Source organism: Hypanus sabinus, chromosome 6 (genome assembly GCF_030144855.1).
Source record: "Hypanus sabinus isolate sHypSab1 chromosome 6, sHypSab1.hap1, whole genome shotgun sequence".
NCBI lineage: Eukaryota > Metazoa > Chordata > Chondrichthyes > Myliobatiformes > Dasyatidae > Hypanus > Hypanus sabinus.
Genome location: NC_082711.1, coordinates 125,013,324 through 125,037,972, shown reverse-complemented (window position 1 = coordinate 125,037,972; position 24,649 = coordinate 125,013,324).

Here is a 24,649-nt window from a genome sequence, read left to right as displayed (position 1 = left end):
ATTTATGCAATAACTCTGCTTCCCTTGCTCTCTGCGCACAGTTCCACAACTCGGACTGAATATATCCATCTTCTCAGCACTAAATGAGCAATCCCCAAATTCTGAGGTAGACATTTGAGACAGGTAGAACAGTCTTTCAGAACCCATGCCGACGAGCTCATTTATATTTTATACATTTCAATTAGGTCACCTTGCATTCTGCTGCAGGGGTGATCAACCCATTCTGATCAAGAAAAACTTAATCTCATATCTCCAGGCAGAAGTAAAAGGAAGGTTGGGTAAGAATGCACATTTAACCAGGGGCTTTGCGTGTATTCATTTCAATACAGTGAAAGATTTAGAAGTACAAGGTCAGTCTGCGCCAGGAAATCAGCGTAATGACACATACTGGATGGAAAATGGTGAATGTGGTGAAACACTCTGATTTTGGCATTCAACAGATAAAGAAAGGCACACTAGAGGTGACAGTGAGATAGACACTACAATAACAGCCGAGATGTGGGATCCACATTACGTCAGAAGGAGAGGACTTACACACTGGTAACTTTCACGTCGACGTGGTGCCTGTCATCATAAACGAAAATATGTTTGCAGTACAAGTTATCTGCCAGAAGGCTTGAAAGTGACTCTATGGATCAGGTGGATGCGAGTGGTCACAGGGTCTCCATTCACCTGGAAGGCAATAGACAGAGAAAACCACAGAGCCATTCAGTTCCAGGCTGGGGATAGACTAAAGTCTTTGCATAGGGAATGAGAAAACATTCAAGGTTGTGAGACTCTAATCAACGTGTGTCTCAGGATTCCAGTGGGTGAAATCCCAGCTGTAACCCCAATCCTAACGCTAATGCAATTTCGAGACCCTGTTGGGCGTTGATAATTTAACATGCCTCAGGCTTCTTGCCCTTGTTTGATCGAGAGACAGAAAGACAGACAGACAGACATACCTTCTTGATACCGACAGAAATTGGGTTTCGTTACAGCCGCACCAACCAAGAATAGCGAAGAAATGTACCAATATAAAACCATAGGTAATGAAATAATAATAAGTTAATCACGCCCAAGTGGAAATAAGTCCAGGACCGGCCTATTGGTTCAGTGTGTCTGACACTCTGAGGGAGGAGTTGTTAAGTTTGATGGGCACAGGTAGGAATGACTTCCTATGACACTCAGTGTTACATCTTGGTGGAATGTGTCTCTGGCTGAATGCACTCCGGTGCCTAAACAGTACATTATGGAGTGGATGGGAGTCATGGTCTAAGATGACATGCAACTTGCAGCTTGGGAGCTGCATAAGCTGTGATTCCATGGGTCATAGATTGTACATGTATTTTTTTGTGTGTGACCATGTTTGTTTTTGCTTGCCATTTGGAATGCACTGTGTATGTTTTGCACCCTGGCTCCAGAGGAACACTGATTTGTTTTACTGTAACCACAAATGTTTGAATGATAATAAGATTTGATTTGATTTGATCTGCTGCTCAGTAACATGTTGGAATTGCACTGCCATCATCATGTTTAGCAATCAGTAAATCAGAATAGTTAATTAGTGAAAACCAGATTTTATTCTAAGGGTTTATTGTCAGACAACAAACAGATTTTGGGAGACTCCGCCTACTATCTAATGGAGTGACACAGAAATCTGTGTGGCTGCAATTAATTCTTCCTTTTCCCCAGTTTAAACTTAGAATTTTTAACTTTTATTTGTCGGATCTTAGAGGGGAATAGTTGTTACGATGTCACAATCTTTAAGAAGTGGAAAGCAGCTTCCTGAATCCTGCAATGGAAAGGGGAAAAAGTCGGAGGAAACACCAGCTTGGGCTGAGCGTCTTGAAAATTCGCTGATGGATCTTGATAAGAAGATAAACAACAACACGGTAAAACTTGATGCTACATCTTCTTAGATGAAGTCGTAATGAGAGAGTTTTCAATTTGTGCAGGAAAAAATTATTTCCCTGAATTCTGAACATAAACATGTGAAGTGGCAAATCGTGGAAATTACAGCTCGCTTGGAAAAGTCTCAACATAAAATTATCGATTTGGAAACAAGATCTTGTCGGAATAATATTCGAATTTTTATATTGAAGGAGGATCTGAGACTGGAGATTTAATAGACTATATTGCTAACTTGTTTCAGTCTCTGTTTCCTGATATTTACCTCAACCTCCCAACATCGAAAGAGAACATAGAATTTTCACTCCGACATCTCGAGATAAAGCAAGGTCAGTTTTGGTCTCCTAATTTCGTTTTAAAGTTAAAGACCAAATCATAAAATATGCTAGGAAACAAAGAGTTTTTTTTTAATTTAAAGGCTCTGAGATTCTTTTTTATGAAGATTATGCACGGGAATTTATGGTACTGTGGTCTAAATTCGTTCCAACCATGAAGATACCCTATGACAAGGGATTATACTCACACTTCAATATCCAGCCCGATTAAAATTATTTTCCAGAGATTCGACTCCACGTGTTTTTCTGGACCACAAAGAGGCATTGGACTATGTTAACTTTATTCCGATTGTAGCCGAGTTTTGAATGGTTTTAGATCTGCTGAATAATCGTACTTTCGGAAAGAAGGGAACCTTTGAATATTTCTGATTTACTTAAGATGCACTTTGATCGATCGACGAGTTAAAGAAGATGTGAACTTTTCGATGTGAATTCTGAATGACTTTCCGAAATCTGTTGGTTTACTGAGTGAAGTAAGACAACGGACAGATTGTTTGATTATTTGTTTTTATCCTCCTTTTTCATTAATTAAGTGATAGTTTCCATAGTTCATATGGTCCTTTTCTGATATATATAGTTGGGAGTGCTTAGTCGTTAGATAATTAGTATTATTTTTAAAAGCAAATTGTGGAATTTTAAATTCGTAACATTAGTAGACACTTGATATTAAATTTACCCCGTCTGCAAGGTGGACATTTTAATTACGAGGAAAAATAACATAGAAATAATATTCAGGTTGATTTTAAATATACAAGCAAATGCACAGCTATTTTGCAAACCTGTATCGGAAATGAAATGTAAGTACGTCCAGGTCATGTGCTTCTTCCAAGTGATGACACCCTACGCAACACACTTTTTCTGTACCATCTATCTCCCTCCTCCATTCTGATACTGAGTCGGTCCTCTACTCCTGCCGAAGCCGTTGCCCTCTCTTCATCCAGTACTTCAGTCGTCCTCTCTGCTCCCCTGAATTTACTTCTGTCCGGACATAATTTATGCCGGTGAGACATAAGACATTGGAGCACAAGTTGTCCATTCGGCCCATCATCTGTTCAGCAACTTAATCACAGTGGAATCAATTTTCCTCTCAGATGAAATCTCCTCATATCAATTCATGGCCTGAACAATCGATATCTATTTAACTCTGCAGTTACAGACTTGACCTCCACAGCTTTCTGTGGCAAAGCTGTCCACAGATTCACCATTCTCCAGCTAAATATATTGCTCTTCGTCCCCATTCTGAAAGAACACCTATCTATTCTAATGTTGTGTTCAGTGGTCTTATACTCTCTCCACATCGACAATCAAGGCATTGTACGGTTCGATAGGTTTCAATGAAGTCCACCCTCATTCTTTTGAATTGTAGTTAATGCAGACCGGAGCGATCAAACGCACTTCATATGACAGACCATTCAACCCTGGAATCATTTGCGTGAACCTCCTTTGAACCCTCTCCAGTTTTGGCACATGCTATCCAACTGAAGCCTCACCAGTGATTTGTAAAGTGTCAACATTACCCCTTGGCATCATTCCATCATGTTTGATTTATTGTCCCTCTCATCCCCATTCTCCCGTATTCTCTCTGTAAACTTTGGCAAGACAGGGTGGAAAATATCGTTTTTCACAGCACAGCTCCATTTATGATTCAATGAAGGTGAATGAGCAAGTGCAACAGGCAGTGAAGAGGGCAAATGGAATGTTGGCCTTTATTACAAGGGGAATTGAGTACAAGAGCAAGGATGTCCTTTTGCATTTGTACAGGGCCCTGGTGAGACCACACCTGGAATATTGTGTACAGTTTTGGTCTCCAGGTTTAAGGAAGGACATTCTGGCAATTGAGGAAGTGCAGCGTAGATTCACTAGGTTGATTCCTGGGATGGCAGGGCTGTCTTACGCAGAGAGATTGGAGAAATTGGGCTTGTACACACTGGAACTGAGGAAATTGAGGGGGGATCTGAATGAAACGTTTAAGATAATTAAAGGATTTGATAGGATAGAGGCAGGAAATATGTTTCAGATGTTGGGAGAGTCCAGTACCAGAGGGCATGGATTGAGAATAAGAGGTCAGTTATTTAAAACAGAGTTAAGGAAAAACTTCTTCTCCCAGAGAGTTGTGGAGGTGTGGAATGCACTGCCTCCGAAGACGGTGGAGGCCAATTCTCCGGATGCTTTCAAGAAGGAGCTAGATAGATATCTGATGGATAGGGGGATCAAGGGATATGGGGACAAGGCAGGGACTGGGTATTGATAGTGAATGATCAGCCATGATCTCAGAATGGCGGTGCAGACTCGAGGGGCCGAATGGTCTACTTCTGCACCTATTATCTATTGTATATTGTCTATTGTCATCCCTTCTCAGCAAGAGTCCTACACATGTCCATTTATAGGCTAACCTGGCACACGGTGCACTTTTAGACTTCTGATTTGGGAGGGCACGACCGATTTCAGAATGAAAAGAGAGTAGCCACACTTTATGCACTGGCACACTGGAAATTGTAGGTATCTGACCACACTTTAACTAACACCGGATTTGCATGTTTCTGGTATATTTCAGCAGTTGTCACAGAAATCCCTGGAATGACGCATTTTCCAGTAAATCATATCAGAATTTTACCATTTTAAGTAATGTCGTACTGGGTTCACATATTTCTTTGCACAGACTCTGGCGTTGATCCAAAATTTTAAATGCATTTTTTTTCCAAATGGAACAGTCACATCAGCGCCTTTTTGTTGTTTGTTGAATTGAATTAATTTTGTTGAATTAAGTGGAACCTGCGAACAACTAACATTCGCTCACTTGGCTGCAGGAATACACGCACATCTACCGGACATATAAATAACATAGTAATGCATTTCAACTGCCGTTAACGCTTACAATTTGAGTTGCGTTTCACCGACAGAGCCGACCATTTAACGTAACCAGATGTTTGACTGCGCCCTTTAACTCTTCCCTGAATTTCCTCTGTGACAGTGTGTAGATACACGTGTTGGTGCACGTGGAAAGAAACTGCAACATGAACCCAAACTGTTGCAGGATATACGTCGGGGTATTCAAATATCTGTCAGTGTAATAGTAATTCTGAACTTGCCAGCTCATAGTGTATACAATAAAGGGGATCCACAACAATATGAAATTGGCCGATAGAGCAAACAACAAAATTATTGACTTTCTCCGGTTCTCTGCCTCTGAATCATTCTTTTTCTCTCTGTTGTTTCTGAGCCCCCGCCGAACTCTGTTTGCCGCGATAATGTGACTGACTGTGAAAGCATTAAAAAGTAGAATCAGACCGATAGGCAACAGAGGCGTAGTTATCGTGTTAAACAATTGGTATGCTTTCCACGCTGGTAAAGTAATGTAATCCATTCCGAAAATGCATCGCCAGGGTATGTAGTCAATGATACGGTAAGGTTCTACTGCAAAGTATAATGGAACACCCTTCGCACAACTTCCTAAACCCACAATTACTGTCATAATAGTTGCTGTCCTCTCGGTGCAGTATCGTTCCCGCAGCTTTTAACTGCAGATTGCAACACAGCGATCGAACGTGAAAGTCACCGTGAGCCAAACAGAACAGTCCATGGTTGCGAGTCTCAGGACAAGCGTGACAGCGCAGAAAGGTAGATTGAGCAAAGGAAGAGCATAACTGTAGATATTGTTGATCTCAGAGAGTACAATAGCAAAAAGAACACCCAGTAAATCAGCTGCTGCCATTCCCACCAGGTAACGGGAGATGCATTTCGAGAGTCCACAGTTTCCCAGAGACAGGATCACAATCGCCACTAAATTAACTGCAAGGAAACAAAAAGTTAAGTTCATGTGCAGAAACCCTGATCACCCTCACTTGATATACTTACCTAGAAATGTGTTAAAACAGATTGGGTGAAGCTCAGCCATCTGATCCTATACCGGGTCAGAATTCGGAAAGTGGAAATGTTGTTCATGCGGCCTCCGTCACTGTCCTTCGATTGGGCGGCTTATCGACCCACTGATCTAGACAGACCCATCATTATAGCTGTGAATGCCGAATGTTTTATACATTGTGGGAATAAGATGGACTGAAGAAGACTGTTTCTTCGGATATAACATTCTGTAGTGGAAGGACAGCAGAGCTAAATGCATGTTTCGATGTTGAGGTGAAAAATGGGCTTGAATCTTGTACATTGCTACGGAGACGCAACATAAAGATTTTTTCTTCTCCCTCATGTTATGAGATGGACGTAGGATAGCAAATAAATCTTACCTAATCTTATATAAATTAAAGAAGGGAGATCAGGTAAAACAGAAGAGTTTTCAAAGCTATTGGGACAATTTCATAGACAGTTAGACAAATAAGAGAATAAAACAACTTTTCTTGCATGAATACGGGGAGAAGAAAGCTGTGCTTTGCCATAAACCCTTGGAGCTGGCACAGAGAGATATGCTAAAGGTTTTGTTTACATTTTAGTAAACGTTTGAGTTTCTATATTGATGCAGAATCAGATTCTGAACAATACGTTTTGGTGAAGCTGGAAGGTGGAGTAAGGTAAAATTCTAGAACTGTATCAATATTAACACTCAATCAATTGATAATATTGACGAAATGATCGGACATGAGGAACGAGTAACAATTACAGAGAAAAATGATAAATTAAAATAAAATACAAACTTAAACCTGACCAACCTTAAAACAGTCATCAGATAAGGCATCATCTGTAACACATGCTACAAGAATAAAACACACATATACAGTAGCAGTAGACAATTCCAGTGACTTACCAGGGATACCGATCGCTGCTAGTACTGGATAGTAAAGACTTGCGATGTAGTAAATTGCTGGGAATCCCATTTTCAGTGTGGATTTGTGATCAGTTGAAAATACTCCAGCTGCCGATATCCACAGATTGTTTTGCAAGCTCTTATACAGCAGAGAAAAGTGTACTCTGACAATTAATCATACCAGGTTGTTAGTCACATCAGTGACAGTCCACTGAACAAACACTTCAGGTTTGTTTTAATTTTATGAAATGCTTCATCGTGCAATTAAAATCGCTCCCTCAGACGAATTGCGAAATAGCAATTATGTTTATTTTTTTTTATTCTCAACTTCAAACGAAACTTTGAACATTCTCTTTCTCTTTCATGTTTTTCAAATAAAATAATTCTTGGTATTAATATTTTCACAACTTGATCTATGACCCTCAAATAATTTATCAATTGGAGCAATAGGCGAGGTTCAATAAGGTTCTGCGGTTAAGAATGGACATTTATGTGGGCTGTTCCACTCAAAACTCTTCTTCCCGGAAAGGAATTGTTCGCATCACTTTCTTGCTTCCAGATTGGTTTGGTGCCATATTAGTGCTCAATGTTGATGAGAAATAACTTAGTAAACGATTTGATTAGTTTTGTATCCCGAAGGCCATCTCCACATTTAAACTGATTTTGGAGTAGCGGAGTCATCTGTGATTAGTGTAAGGTGTCTGCTTCAATAACCTATCTGATAAAATAGACAGATGCATTACCAATTATTTTCAGGCATGGAACTGCACTGTTTAACACGAGGTACTCCGATTTCCCCCACTAACATACCGATCCATTTCTCTTCTCTCTATTGACATTTTGTGCCATTTCTTACAGCTGTTTTATTTTCGTACATGTTTCACTGCATTGTACTCTATTGTTTATTTCAAAAATTGGACAAGGCTCAGAGTGTTATTTGTGGGAACACCAACGACGTCTAAAAGCGGTTATTTATCCATAGGTGTGCAGTTTCCATATTTTCCTTACTGGATTTAAGACACGCTGCATTTAATACAAAAATTTGATAACAATCACCATAAAATGACAACTATTTCTACTTGCGTTGTCTCTGTGTGTGCGAAGTCCCGTGTTTTCATTATTGCTCCAAATATCATGCCAGAACAGTTTTTGTTGTCTCCAGTCCCACATTACTTTATTCCAGCATCTATTCCACAACCTACTGCAAACTCTCTCACTTTGATTATGTCTACATGAAAGACTGTACGGCCAGTCATGTTGTCCAATGATAGAAGTCTGACTCTCGCTTCGGCTTGCGGCTTAATACAGGGGGTGATAGCTCCCGGCACGGCCATACTTAAGAAATCTCGTTTGGGTGGATGTTGAGCGATGTGTCCCCTGTTACAAGTCAGTACCCTGAAATAACAAACAATACATAATATGTGATTAAACGGTTAAGCTTTATAATTCATACTTTGACTATATATGGTTAGTAAAGAAACGAAAAAAGAAAAAAAAAATGCCCAATCTTATTAAGCAGTCTGTTGCGCAATGTTCGAGCTCACTGATAAGCTGCTCGTCCACCATTGACCTCTTCTGATCGTGGCTGCCCTTCGGATCCTCATTCCAAGTCCACCCTGTCCGGTGGTCTTCCACATCTCTCCACTCGTGTTCTCTCCTCCACTCTCCCCGGCAAAAGATTGCTAAAATCTCTCATCCAGCTCGCAAGAAAGAACAACAGCTTTCCAACTCCCGTTATCTCTAGTCATAACCGAAAAATTGCTGCTATAGAGAAGCCATTACATCATCAGTGAAACCTTGCAGAATGTTACGCAGCAGTGAAACCCTAAAAGATGTTACAGAAGTATTACTAAACATAGTGCATCTGTAGAAAAAAAACAACATTCAACACCACAAAAACAACATGGCAGCTCTTTTGGTGAACTTTGCAGTTGATTTTAGACAAGCAGGTCGTTCAGCCTCATATCAACAAAGGGCAGCTAACTCGTGTTTTATATCCTTCTAAAATCTGCCTTATATATGCATTGTGAATTGACCTCCACTGCTGCCTTTGACAAAGAATTCCACAGATTCGCTCTTCCCTGGCGAAAGAAATTCCTCCTTATCTTCGTTATAAAAGGACGCCTCTCTGTCTGAGCCTGTGCCCTCTGGTCTTATATTCTCCAGCCATAGAAGCATCCTACAGAACATCGCACCCCTTGGTTATATCTACATAAGATACTGTACCGCCGGTCATGTTGTCCAATGGAAAAAAGCACCTTTCATTCTACATCTACCTAAACATTTCATGCGCAAAGGGGACGTTCCCATTTGTTGACATTATCAATGTTCCGAAGCCGTGTTTCTTCAACTAGCCATTTACAACGTCGCATCAGAGGAATTGGAATCTTTCTGCAGTACACAGCGGTTTTCTCAAGTCAAATTGTTCAGAATCAGCTCTGCTGGAATAATTTGTCATCTGTTTGTGGTCAATTTAATTGCGATTGTGACCCTGTCTCAGGGAACATGTGACATTTCGAAATGCATCACCCGGACCAGGGGGAAAGGGAGAAGGAGAACTCATGCTAGTTGTCTTCGTTGCGTGTCTATGGAATGTTAAAAGATTTTACACAAGATTTGGAATTCACCGATTTTGAATTTCGAGTTCACGTAGAAAATTGTTTTTATGTAACCACACTGTTTGTCGTCTAAATTACTATAATGAGCAGACAATATACATTGCTTTCTTGTATAGACGTTCAGTAATAATAAAATCATGGGATCATTAAATATAATTGTGGACTGTTTAGCCTTTCAGCTTGTAACAAATTAGATGCAGAGACGTTTAATTTCCTGCCACACAATGCGAGCCCTTTTACTCTGTACTTTTTTTTTTAATCCCAGAAGTTAATTCAGACTTGACTGCCAGGATGAGAGCTACTCTCTCAAGTAAATTCCAACACTCGAAATTTGAAAAATCTGGTTTTCATTATCTCTTCAACCTGGTTCACCAGTGTCTTCCGACGATAAGTATAACGTAGCTTTTCCGACAAACACCTGATGCTTTTGACCAATCATTTCCATAGAGATAAACCTCAATTGCGGTAACTTGTGCACTTAGCACACTCACACGTCAGTAGCTCCCAGTTTAATCCTTTCCCTTTCCAGTTCGCTTGAATGCGGGTGTCTTCGACGTGCTGTCGGTGCAAGTGGTAGAATGAGAACAATTAAAAAGATTAAAATACATTTTCGCAGGTACAAGATAGAGTAGGTTCGAGGCATGTGCACCCAATGTACGATCAGGGAGGCAACATTGCGGGCAATGACGATTTGGGCTGAAGGGCCTATTTCATGCTGTATAATACAAACACTATGAGACATATTTGGTTCACATCCTCACACTATGTCTGTGAATCCCAATGAGGGAGGTACCGCACCTCAAGGGGTCGGTTCCGTGTCCTAAGGGACTACGAGAGGAAACATAATTCCTCGGGCATCGTCAAATTCAGCGTCAGGAAGAAGTCCCACTTCGTCTTGTCGGGACATTACTATCGCCGTTGCATTTTCTGTTCCGTCCATTTGACTTCCTTATGTTTGATATCACTGAAATCTATCGTTTAGTTTCTCGTTTTGTGCCAGCAATACTTTCAATGCATAATAATAACTCCTATAAAGTACAATAAAGCGTTTAAATAAACGAACTTTTCTTTTAAGTAAGCTGAGCAAACAGACAGGAAAAATACTCAGAATTCTCTGATCATTTAGAAATCTGATGGAGGGTGACAAGATTTGCTCCTGAATCATTGGTTGTGTGTCTTCAGGCTCCTGTACCTCTACCTTGATGGTAACATGAACTGGGTGATGGGCGTCCTTAATGATGGACTTCACCGTTCTGAGGTATGGTCGTTTGAAGATATTCTGGATGGCGGTGCGGTTCGCGTCCCTGATGGAGCTGGCTGAGTTTATAACTTTCTGAGTAGAGCAGTGGCCTAAACACGCATCTTTGAGTTGCAGCATTGTTGGTTTTTAGTGAGACCAAAGACTATTTATGATTAGTACACACTGCGGTCTCCCAGTGAGGAAGTCAGCGATCCAGTTTCAGAAGGAGGTACGGAAGCCCAGGTATTGGAGCTTTTTGATTGGAACAGGAGGTATGATTTTAATGAACGCTGAGATCAGTCATGATCACATTTAATGGCGGTGCTGGCTTGCACGGCCGAATGGCCTACTCCAGCGCCTATTGTCTATTGTCTATTGAAATGTACTCAATGCATGAGCCTGATGAAGGCATTATTACTGTGCAGGTGATGCCAGCATGAGTGCAGACCAAGCGGGATATCATCCCCGGTAGATAACTGGACTATGAGGAAGTTGCAGACGGTTAATATCCTTGCTCAGCCGGGCGGTTATTCCCGCCAAAACTAACCCTTCAAAGCACGACATCAAGTTCAATGTGATTGCTATTAGGCGATTATGACTGAGGCAGATCAACCTGCTCCTCTTGAACACTGGTGGGATTGTCAGTATTTTCAAACGCGTGAAAACCTTCGACTGCAGCAGTGAGAGATTGAAGTCGGTGAGCACTCCCGCTAGATGGTTTGCATTCGTGTTCAGAGTCCAGAGTGTAAACAAACAGAGCCTTTCTCCTTACAAAGCATCACCCCTGAAACATGTTCCACATTGGCCTGCGAGACAGAGGTTACAAAGCCACCAGATGCTACAGGATTGCGCATAGAAGAAGCGTTGTCCTGTTTTTCAAAGCCTACATGTAAAAAATTGAGCTCAGGTAGGGATGAAGCATCACGACTGGATTCGATTTGTAGGAAGTAATGGACTGCAAACACTGTCAGTGCCGAAGACCTTTATCTCAATCAAGATTATTTTTGTTCACGCCTTTAAAATAGCCTTACGTAGGTCGTTCTTGGACATTGTCGAGTTTCTCTCTCTCTCTCTCTCTCTCTCTCTCTCTCTCTCTCTCTCTCTCTCTCTCTCTCTCTCTCTCTCTCTCTCTCTCTCTCTCTCTCTCTCTCTCTCTCTCTCTCTCTCTCTCCATCTATCTATCTATCTATCCATCTATCTATCTGTCTGACTGCCTGCCTGCCTCTGTCTGTCTGTCTGTCTGTCTATCTATCTATCTATCTATCTATCAATCCATCCATTGAGATACATTCCAGTTAACGTACCAACTGATATGTCTTTGGATGTAGGAGAAAACCTGTGCTGCCATTAGAAACCCATACAGTCACCGGAAAAAGGTGCACACTACTTGCAAACAGTGTTGTGAATTGTCAGCATTCTGTATTATTGCACTGGGTTATAGAACACTGAAACACAACTGTATTTCTTTGGAAGAACTGAATAAATTTACCTGGAAGATGAAAAACTAAAGTCTGCTAAAGTGAAATAGTATCATGCAATTCTTGTTGTACATCTGCAAATAATGTGACTGATGGACTTTCGTTTAGATAGTTTGTGGCCCATTCGAAAGTGAAAGATAGCAATGGAATCCTCTTCTGACCGGTCAATGTGCATGTCCAGCAGTCTAACTGAGATAGGATGATAATGGAACCACAACTCCGGCGTTCAAAGCAGAGTTTCCCCCGCACAATCAGGCATCCCTAATTCGAGATTTCATTTTGAGAGCGGGAGAACCAATAAATTTTCTCATCGATATTGTTTCATTTATGAATACGCGGCAGCATAGAAAAGATGCTTGTCGGAAATCATTGCCTTATTCTGGCGGTAACTAAACGTCACAGCTCCACATGAATAAGGTTTTCTGCTTAGTAAACGAAGTGTTCATTTAGATTTCCATCAAGGACCAAGACGCCTAAGACGCAGCCCGCTGAAGAAAAAGTTTAGTTAAACAATTGATATCAGTAGTGTCATCGTGCTATGGAAATCGTTCCTCGGCAAAAACACAAAGTAACTAATTTGTTTAATTTTGTTCATTTCCATTGTGAAAGGAGAATAGAGTCATAGAGCCCAGCAGAATGACGTTCGGCCCATCGTGGATTGGGATCCGCCTGTCACGAAGGACAATGAGTGATGATCCTGGGGGTGGGGGGGGATGTATGGAGATCCTGAGATCTGCTATCAACAAAATTAAAGTTTATCCATTAAGGAGAACACTTATGCCAAGTTATGCCAAAATAAGGATAATGAGTCTGAATGCTTGCGCCGTCGCACTAAAGTTAATCTTTCCTTTGCATGTCAAAAGGCTGTTTCTTTGACCTTTTTTACATTGTGGTTGAATTTTTGCTCAACTTCTTGAAGAGATTGGGGAACCAGATTAAACTTCAATGTAAGGTTGTGGCATACCAAGCTTAAATGTATAACAACGTGAACATTCTAAATATGAAACCGCTGAGTGAGAATTTCAATTTAATCCAATTTAAAACGTACAGTGTCCATTTTTATCGGAAAGTTGGAGTTTTCTCATAGTTTTTCCATGAGAGTGTAATGGAAAGTGTGGCAGTCTCTTACAGAGCCGTGAAATTCCGGAATGCTTAATTAACCCAATTTCTTAGCAAGAATGAAGAACAGGTAAAGAACTTGCAACAGGAAATTATTGACTTTCAGAATGATGAGAAAGCAAAAATGTTTTGCAAATATATTGTTTTTTTTTGCGGCATGTGGCTAAATTGTCATATGAAGTTCCCTGCTCTTTACAAAAGATCCAAGCGGCTTTTCATTGCACTTCCATCCTCCTACGTCGTTGAAAGAGGCATTTCTGCAGCGAACCACAAATTCAGAAGAAAAACGCAAATCGCTCGGACATTGTTACTTGTGGGGACATAAGGCTTCTGCGTCAGAACTTGAGCAAATATTTCAACTCTTGCTAAAAGGCCATCAAGTTCAAGGATGACACTGATATTCTTGATGGTTTGTAAGTTTAGTTTAAGGACAAATATAAATTTAAAGAACATCAGATTCTCATGTTAGGATGTGGTAGACATGCATTTACACTAAGGGGCGCCGGAGAGAAAATTGTATCTTGAGGGGCCTTGGAAAGTATGAAGTAGATTTAGCGGCCATTTTCAAGTATGCAGGTGCTTTAGGGCTTTTAGGACATCTGGCAGAGAGAAAAAAAAACGGCTGATGGAGTTGGTTTATGCTTCCGAATTCACTGGCTGTTCGCGTGCTTACGTAAACAAACTTCAAATGCACTATCACATCTCTTCCCATCACCCCCTCAAGCAATTTCTGAGCCCTAACAGTTCGGTGTGCAAAAGACCGATATCCCATCTATTGTAATGAGTTTTCGATAGTGAGCTAATGAATCAAAGAAACTATGGACAGAGCCAAGTTTAAGTAGTACCTTCTCACTTCTTCTATTCTTCAACCTCTCTTCTTCACATGCTTGTCATCTTCGCCTGGTGCACTTCTTTCAGTATCTTGTTCCTTTTCTCCAATGGTCCACTTTCCGCTCATGTCCGATGTATTTATGTCCAGCCCTTTACCTTTCAAACCCATGGGGTGTTGTGGATAGTGTGGAGGGCTTCCAGAGGATAGAGTTGCAAATCGATACAATCAAAAACTGGGGTGAGAAGTGGGAGACGGAATTCAACGCAGAAAAGTGTGAGGTCGTTCATGTTGGCAGATCAAATGTGATGGCAGAATATAGCATTGATGGTCAGACTCTTGGCAGTGCTGAGGATTAGAGGGATCTTCTGGGTCTGCGTCCAGAGGACGCACAAAGCTGCTAGGGAGGTTGACTCTGTGGTTGAGCAGGTATAAGTTGCATTGGTCTTCATACAACCGTGGGATTTGAGTTTAAGAGCCGAGAGGTAATGTTGCAGCTATATAGCACCTGATCAGATCCCTCTTGGAGGACAGTGCTCACTACAGGAAGGACATTGAAACTACAGAAAAGGGTTTTCCCGGTGACGTCATTGTCGAGAATGGCAGCTTAAGTCACTAGCTCCTCCGGAAAAAACGCATATTAAGCCCTGTTAACCCAACAAATACATTATTTTTCTAAAAGTATTTGAACAGAAAGGAGGAACAAGAATGGGGAAAAAGAACGGAAATAAAAAGCGACAATGCGGAGCCTGCGGCTGAGAGGATTGCAGCGAGCCGCTCTCCTACCCAACCGCGTGCAATCGAGGCGGACACTGGGCCTCGTTCAGGCGAAGCAGCGAATGTGATCGCATTTCTGAAGGAGTTAAGAGACTTCCAGAAAGATATAAAGCACCAGCTACATGATATTAAGTCAGAGCTCGCCAACATCAACCACAAAATAACGGTGGCAGAGACTCGGATTGAGAAGGTGGAAGATCGCGTTCAAAACGTTGAACGAATCATGAGTAAGGCGGTAAAAATCTTAAATCAGCATGGAGATAAACTGCTTGACCTAGTGGGAAGATCACGGCGGAAAAATATCAGAATCTACAACGTTCCCGAAGGAGCGGAAGGCCCGTTTATGACGGAGTTTGTCGGAAAGTTGCAGCGGGACGCGTTGGAGCTTCTTCATCTATGGAGCTGGAAATCGAGAGGACGCATTGCTCGCTGGTCCCGAAACCTACCCGAGATAGAACAGGTAAGCCACGCTCAATAATAATTAAATTTCATCGGCGTAGCGCCAAGGCGGAGCTTCTACGAAGGGATTGGAGTAAGAAGAGGATGTTTTAGACGATAAATTATTATATTTCGACTAAGATTTCCCACCCAACCACACGGTCCTGCAGAAACGTAAAGAATACTCTCAAGCAAAGCGAGTACTAAACCAAAAAAAAAGATTAGATTTCAAACTCCGTACCCTGCTAAACTTCGAGTGTTTTATGAAGACGAGATGCGGTTGTACCAGACATTGGAAGAGGCGACTATGGACATGAAGGCCAGAGGGTTGACCGTCAGCGTTATCAAGACGAGAGAAAGCCTGGCCGAGGAATTATCCCAATCTGCTTGGGAAATAGTGCAAGAATAGTGAAGGCAGGAGACGGGAGGAGGCCGAGAGAGGTAGATCAGTAATAGACCGGAGTTTCACAAAGACAGCTGTCACCCCTTCAGAAGAGCCATAAAGTTTGGCTAACTTTAAAAATGTTGAGACGCTAAATGGAAGCGAAATTACACTGTGATATACCTATCTCGAGAAATACTTATTATAATGTGGATTTTATATTACTTAGTTGTCTGTCATTATTCGCTCACTTACTCCTTTTTCCCCACCAAAGTGAGAATATATATATATGTATATATATAGGAGGAGTACACAGGGAAGTATTTTCTGTGTAATGGATTTTTTCACTGACTTTTATGAATACTGCAATGGGGGCACTCAACTCACAAATAGGAGGTGTTATCCCGACAGCTAGACATTTCCTCTAGCGCAACGCAGGGTCATCTACTAGAGATCTAAACCTTGGAATCACAGGTTTGTTGCCATTTTCGTTATTATTTGCGTTTCTTGGTTCTTATTTGTTCAGGGAGTAGATCGATTATGTTTTACTCTGTTAATTTCAGTGATACATTGACGGATAAATACAGATGGCTGAGGACAAGGTAAAATTCATTTATTTTATTGTCAATTGCTATTAAATCCAAATCAAAGGTAATAGAATTTGATCCAAAATGAAAAGAGAGAACAAGTATATTTAGAGGAAACTCATTTAAGTGATAATGAGCGTAAAAAAAAACTAAAGAGAATAGGCTTCACTAATTTGTTTTTCACCACGTATAAATCAGGACATAGGAAAGGAGTTGTTATTCTTATCTCAAGTAAGCTAAATTTTGAAAAAAGTATTCGAAATGGGAGATAAACAGGGCAGATATTTTCTGGATAGCGGGAATATGGACGGAAATTCAGTTACTCTATTGAATATATACACATCCCCGGGAAGTAATATTGGATTCTTTCAGAAAATTACTCATATTATGGTAATGGAAACAGAAGGTCTGGTGATATGTAGGGGAAATTCAAATTGACAATTACAGCCAAACGTAGACTCTTCCAATAGAAAAGCCTATGAAACAAAATCTTTTTCATAAGAAAGTTAATACACTTTTCGGAGATGTTGGTTTAATGAATATATGGAGGGACCTTTTCCCGATAGAACAGATTAGACACATTATTCTGTTCCCCATTCTGTATATACAAGAATAGACTATTTCATAACATTTGGAAAACAGAGACAACATAAACACCTGTGGAATTGGGACAATAGATGTAAGTGACCATTCACTTATATATTTATTTGTTGATTTTGACCTACAACCAAAGAATACTATTTGGTAACTAAATTCAAGTTTACTCAATCATCCGTACTTTATGGAACAAATTAAAAGAGAAATTGGTCTCTACTTAGTACTTAATGATAATGGAGAATTTTTACCTCCCATTTTATAGGATACTCTTAAGGCTGACTTAAGAGGGAAAATTATTGCGATATCTTCATATAAGAAAAAAAATAAGGAATAAAACAATAGAGGAATTACAAAATAAGCTGAAGGAACTAGAGAAAAAACACAAATTCAATTTGGCACAGGATACATTCGCGGAAATTCAAAGAAGTAAGAATGAAATTAATAGATTGACTACTCAAGAAATTAGGAAAAAAATAATGTTTCTGAAACAGAGAAATTATGAAAGTGAATCAAAATATATGAAAATACTGGCGTGGAAACTGAAAAAAAAGATAGCAGAAAATACAATTCATAGAATTAGGGACCCAAGAACGAAAATGATAAAAAAAATAAGCTAACCGAAATTCAAGAAGCTTTTGAAGTGTTTTACAAAGCTCTATATTCCAAAGTTCCAGGGGGAAGTATAACCCAAATTGACACCTTCTTGAATTCTCTAGAGTTACCCACTTTATGCGAAGAGCAGAATGAACAAAATAGAACGATGACTGCTGACATAACTGAAGTTGAATTAAAAGCTGCAATTAGTAGGTTTAAATTAAGCAAGTCACAAGGATCAGATAGGTATAGGGCAGAGTGGTACAAAGGATTTGAAAATGAGTTAAGTCATGTTTTACTTCCCTCACTGAACTGGGCTCTCAAAAAGGCACAAATGCCGCCCGGTTGGAAGGAAGCAATAATCTCAGCTATACCGAAAAAAGGCAAGGATAAAATGGAATGCCGGGCATTTAGACAATATCCGTTCTTAATGCAGATTATAGATTATTTACCTCCATCATGGCAAAACTATTAGAGGAGTTTCTACCAATACTAATACGCAACGATCAGACAGGTTTTATACGACACAATATACGAAGGACACTTCACATAATGAATTATATAGAAAAAAAAATCGAAGCAACAGTGATTAGCGTGGACTCTGAAAAGGCATTTTATTCGTTCAAATTGGAACTTTCTCCACAGAGTTTTACATAGATTTGGTTTCCAAGACACAATTATTAAAACTATACAGACACTATATGACAACCCTACTGCTAGAATTAAAATCAATCGATATTTATCAAATAGTCTTACTTAGAAAGAGGCAAGAGAGAGGGTTGTGCATGGTCACAACTACTCTTCGCATTATATCTGGATCCATTAGCTCAATATATCAGACAAAATGAAGATATCAGGGGAATTACTAATTAAAGGACAGAGCATAAATTGGCTTGTTACGCAGACGACATTTTGATCTATCTAGGGCAACCAACATATTGTTTACCTAAATTGATGCAATCCTTTGAACGATATTTTCAATTATCAGGATACAATATCAACATAGATAAAACCCAATTATTTTAATATTACTATCGCCCACCAAGAGAAATTGAAAGTAAAAATCCATGGGCATGGCACCCAGGGTCTTTCAAATATTTGGTCATCATTATACCAAAAGATTTGCAAAATTATCAGAACGCATTTTTCAGCCTTTATATAAAAAAATTAAGGAATATATGTCAAGATAAAACCTGATTACTTTTTTCAGTCTCAGATCGTATTGAGTCTGTTAAAATGAATATACTGCCCAGATTTCTATATCTCTTTCAGACCCTACCAATAGAGATTAATCAAAATAAATTCAATGAATGGAACACGATGCTATCAAGGTATATTTGGCAGGATAAAAGGCCTAGATTTCGTCTCAAAACTTTGCAATTATCAAAGGAAAAGTGGGGATGCGGTCTATCTTTTCTTAGAGATTATAATTTTGCAGCACAGTTGACAGCCGTGATATATTGGTGCAACTCATCATATGACACTAAATGGAAAAACATTGAGGAGCGGGTACTTCCCATCGCCATACAAGCAGTTTTGGCTGATAACAACCTACTAAGGTGCATGAATACTATTGATAACCCATGGGTGAAATTGACTCTTAAAATATGGAAAACTAACATAAAAGAATACAATCTAGAGGGAGATATTGCTATTCTTAAATGGTGTGCATATGACTCGGATTTTACATCAAGTAATTTCGATGCTAGGTTTAAGGACTGGACAGCTAAAGGAATAACAGTCCTTTGCAACATAATGAAAGAAGGAACACTTTTCAGTTTTGAAATAATTAAAGAGAAACATTTACTAGAAAAACAAGATTTTTATCGGTATTTACAGATGTGACAATATGTTAATAAGATGCTTAAAATGTAAACAAGGCAAGTACATGCTTGATAGAGGTATTTACAAAAGCATATAATGCAGATAGCGGTAGTAGAATCATTACAAGCATATATAAGGGGTTGTCAAATCTTAAAACACATTCGACTACATACCTTAAAATAAAATGGGAGAAGGAAGTAGGGATAATTATAGCTGAGGAAGAATGGACAACAATATGGAGATATCAGTGGAAGTGTACCAGTTCACAGAAATGGAGGGAGTATGGATGGAAAAAACTGATAAGATATTTTATTACACCCACTCAGAAATCCCATTATGATCGTCAACTCCCTGTTTGCAGGAGAAATTGTGGAAATAAAAATGCAAATCGTTATCACATTTTTTAGGATTGCTCTGTTATCAAAAACTATTGAAGGGGATACACAATGCTCTACAAAACATCTTTAATGTGAAATACCCTTAGAGAGTAAGACCTTATATATCAGATACATCCCTCAAGAATAGTTGAAAACAGTTAAATATTTAATGAATATTCTGTTTTTGGCTGGTAAAAGGGTCTTACTTGGAAATGGTTATCACAGGAGAGCCCAACTTTAAATACATGGAATGAAATTACAATGGACATTTACAAAATGGAGAAGATAACAGCATCTGTTAATCATAAGCTGGAATAATTTGATTCATTCTGGGGAAAATGACTTAACTACATAATGCCTCCAAGGCCTGATTTTATTCTCAAAAATCAATGAATATGTTGTAAAAAAAAAAGATCACTCCCTGCCTGTACATAGTTTTTTGTTTCTTTTGCTTGTTTTTTTTTTCTTTCCACTCTTTTCTATAAGAGTATACCTCAGATGAATACTTTGTTGAGTTTTGTGATGGATATGATTATATGACATATATGTACAATGTTTAAAATACATTTTATGGAAATGTTTGTATGATGAAGAACTTCAATAAAATAAATTACAAAAAAATAAATAAATAAAATAAACTACAGAAAGGGTGCAAGGGAGATTTACAAGAATCTTGCCTGGATTCAGGAGCATGCCTAATAAGAATAGATTATGCAAACACGGCATTTTCTCCTTGGAGCGACGGAGAATGAAAGGTGACCTGATAGAGGTGTAGAAGATAATGAGAGGCATTTCTCCTGTGGATAGTCAGAGGCTTTTTCCAGGACAGAAATGGCTAGCACGAGAAGCTATAGTTTTAAGGTGCTTGAAAGTATGTACAGAGGACTTATCATGGGTAAGTTTTTTTTTCATGCAGAGACTGGTGAGTGTGTGGATTTGGCTAAGCGCGGCCGTGGTGGAGGCGGAAACGATGGGGTGCTTTAAGAGATTTTTGGACAGGTACATGGAGAGAGAAAAAATAGAAGGCTATGGGTAACCTTTGGTAATTTCAAAGGTAACGATATGATCCGCACAAAGTTGCCTTATATTGTGCTATAGGTTTTATACATTTCCAAGTTTCTAATTGACATCACTATCTATCTTCCACATCAGCTTCCCCAAACATTTAATTTTGTTTTCTTCCCATTTCCTTTCCAGTCCGGAAGAAGCGTCTCGATCTGAAGCTATTTATTTACTTCTGACCTGACCTGCTGAGTTCCTCCACAGTTTGCATGGTTTGGAATTTCCAATTTTCTGCTTTTGTTTCAGAGGGCAGCAGTTGATGATAATATCTGCACATGTTGGGTCACCAATCCCAAAGTTCTTCCGCGATGACATTTAAGTCACTTGCACATTACCCTACTTCCTGGCGGAGAAGACTTTTTGAGAAACTTTTAAAACATTTACTCCTAACCAAATCCTTTTGAGCATGGCAGCTCCATTCAATATGAGGGGAGGGAAATCATCTTCAATTAGAAACCTATCATTGCTAAGCCCTTTGCATATATTGCGCTTGCTAGTGTTTTCCTCTCACTTGTAACAAAAGGAGTGTTTTGATAGGTTGCTTATGGCCGGAAATAACTCCTGCCGGAAATAACTCCTGCCTAAACAAGTACCTACGCCTGCTGTGATTCCCCTATCGCCACACACAGAGGCTGCAATCTTATTAGCTCTCCACTCGGCCATTGACGATAGCAGAACCTGCTTTCGGTTGCCGTTTACTGATTACAGCTCAACAGAATTCTCAATTCCAATCTACAAGGTCCAAATCCAGATTCTACAAATGGAATCTTGGCATATTCACCGGGAGACCACAATCAGTGCGAATCGAAAATAAAAACCATATCTACCTTGCTGACATTCATCACTGGCACACGGGAACGATGCGTGCTCAGCCCACTGCTCTGTTTTTTCTATGCTGACAACTGTGAGATGGTTTGGGTTCTTGTTATTGTGGAGGGTAGTCAGAGGTTGATGGGTGACATCGATACGTTTGCGAATCGGGCCTGGATCTGGCAGATAAGGTTTATCCCTGATAAACATAAGTTGGTACTCTTCAGACCATGGAGGATGTGCACATGTCCTGTGAATATGGTTCCCAGGGATTACAGAGATATTTTTCGGCAAGACGGAGATAGAACATACAACATAGAAAACCTACAGAACAATACAGGCCTTTTGGCCTACAACGTTGTGCAGAACATGCCCCTACCTTACAAATTACTGGGGTTATGTATAGACCCATATTTTACTAAGCTGCATGTAACTATCCAAAATTCTCTTAAAAGACCCCATCGTATCCGCCTCCACCACTGTTTCCGGCAGTCCATTCCACTCACTCACCACTTTCTGAGCGAAAAAACATACCCCTGATATCTTCTCTGTACCTACTCCCCAGCAACTTAAACCCGTGTCTTCTGGTGTCAATCATTTCAGCCTTGGGAAAATTCATCTGACGAACCACACGATCAATTCCTCTCATCACCTTGTATACATCTAACATGTGACCTCACATCCTCCTTCGTTCCACGGAGAAAAGGCCGAGTTCACTCAAGCTATTCTCATAAGGTATGCTCCCCAATCCAGATATCATCCTTGTAAATCACCTCTGCACCCTTTCGATGGCTTCCACATCCTTCCTGTAGTGTGGCGACCAGAACTGAGAACAGTACTCCAAATGGGGTCTGAGCATTGTCCTATATAGCTGCAACATTAAGTCTCGGTTCCTAAATTCAACCTCACGATTGATGAAGGTCAATACACCATACGCCTGGTTGACCACAGAGTTAACCCTCGCAGCTGCTTTGAGCAACCTAGGGACTCGAACCCCAAGGTCCCTGTAATCCTCCACCCTGCCAATGGTCTTAACATTAATACTATATTCTGCCATTTTTAACTGACCTACCAAAATGAACAACTTTATACTTATCTGGGTTGTACTTCATCTGCCAATTCTAAGCCAAATTTTTCATTCTATCAATGTCCTGCATAACCTCTGGCAGTCCTCCACACTATCGACAACACCTCCAAACTATGTTATCAGCAAACTTACCTACCCATCCCTCCACTTCCACGCCAAGATCATTTATGAAATCACGAAGAGTAAAGGTCCCAGAACAGATCCTGAAGCACTCCACTGGTGACAGAACTCCATGCAGAATATGATCCGACTGCAAACACTCTTTGCCTTCTGTGGATAAGCCAGTTCTGGATCCACAAATAATGTCCCCTTGGATCCCATGCCTCCTTAATTTCCCAATAAGCCTTGCATGGGGTACGTTATCTAATGCCTTGCTGAAATCCATATGCACTACATCTACTGCTCTTCCTTCATCAGTGTGTTTAGTCGCATTCTCAAAAAAATTCAAACAGGCTCGTAAGGCACGACCTGCACTTGACAAATTCGTGCTGTCTGTTACTAATCATATTATACCTCTCCAAATATTCATAAATCCTGCCTCTCAGGATCGCCTGCATTAACTTAAGAACCACTGAGGTAATACTCCCTGGTCTATAATTTCCAGGGCTATCTCTCTCACTTTCTTGAATAAAGAAACAACAGCTGCAACCCTCCAATCCTCCGGAACCTCTGCCGTCCCCACTGATGATCCAAAGTTCATCGCCAGATTCTCAGCAATCTGCTCCCTCGCCTCCCACAGTAGCCTGGGGTACATTTCGCCCCGACCCGGCGACGTACCCAACTTCATGTTTTCCAAAAGATCCAGAACATCCTCTTTCTTATTATCCACATGCTCAAGCTTTTCAGTCTGCTGAAAGTCGTCATTACAATCTCCAAGATCCTATTCCATGGTGAATACTGAAGTATTTATTAAGTACCTCTGCTATTTCCTCCAGTTCCTTACACATTTTCCCACTGTCACACTTGACAGATCCTATTCTTTCACATCTTATCCTCTTGCTCTTCACATACTTCGAGAATGTATGACGTTTCTTTAATTCTGCCCGTGAAAACTTCTCATGGCCCTTTCTGGCTCACCTAATTTACTTCTTAAGCTCCGTCCTAGTTGCCTTATAATCATCCAGATCTCTAACATTACCTAGCTCTCTGAACCATTTGTAAGTTTTTCTTTTATTCGTGACAAGATCCATTACAGCCTTTGTACACCATGGTTCCTGTACCCTATCACAACCTTCCTGTATCATTGGAACGTATCTATACAGAACTCTACAAAAAATAGCCCCTGAAATTTGCCACAATTCTTCCATACTTTTCCCTGAGAACATCTGTTTCCAATTTAACCCTCCAATTTCCTTCCTGATCGCATGGTAATTCCGCTTTCTCCGATTAAACACTTTTCTATCTCGTCTGTTCCTATCTCCAATGTCATTGTAAATGAGATAGAATTATTATCTCTATCTCAAAAATGCTCTATCACTGTGAGACCTGAAACCTGGCCAGGTTCGTTTCCGAATGCCAAACAAAGTGCAGCTTCTCCTCTTGTAGGCCTATCTGCATATTACAACCATAGAACACTACAGCACAGTACAGGCCCTTCAGCCCTCCATGTTGTGCGGACCAATATAATCCTTAAAAAAGTACTAAACCCACACTACCCCATAACCCTCCATTTATCTTTCATCCATGGGCCTGTCCATGAAGTTCTTAAATACCCTTAATATTTTAGCCTCCACCACTATCCCTGGCAAATCATTCTAGTCACTCACAACCCTGTTTAAAAAACTTACCCCTGAAATCTCCCCTAAACTTCCTTCCCTTAATTTTGGACATATGCCCTATGGTGTTTGAT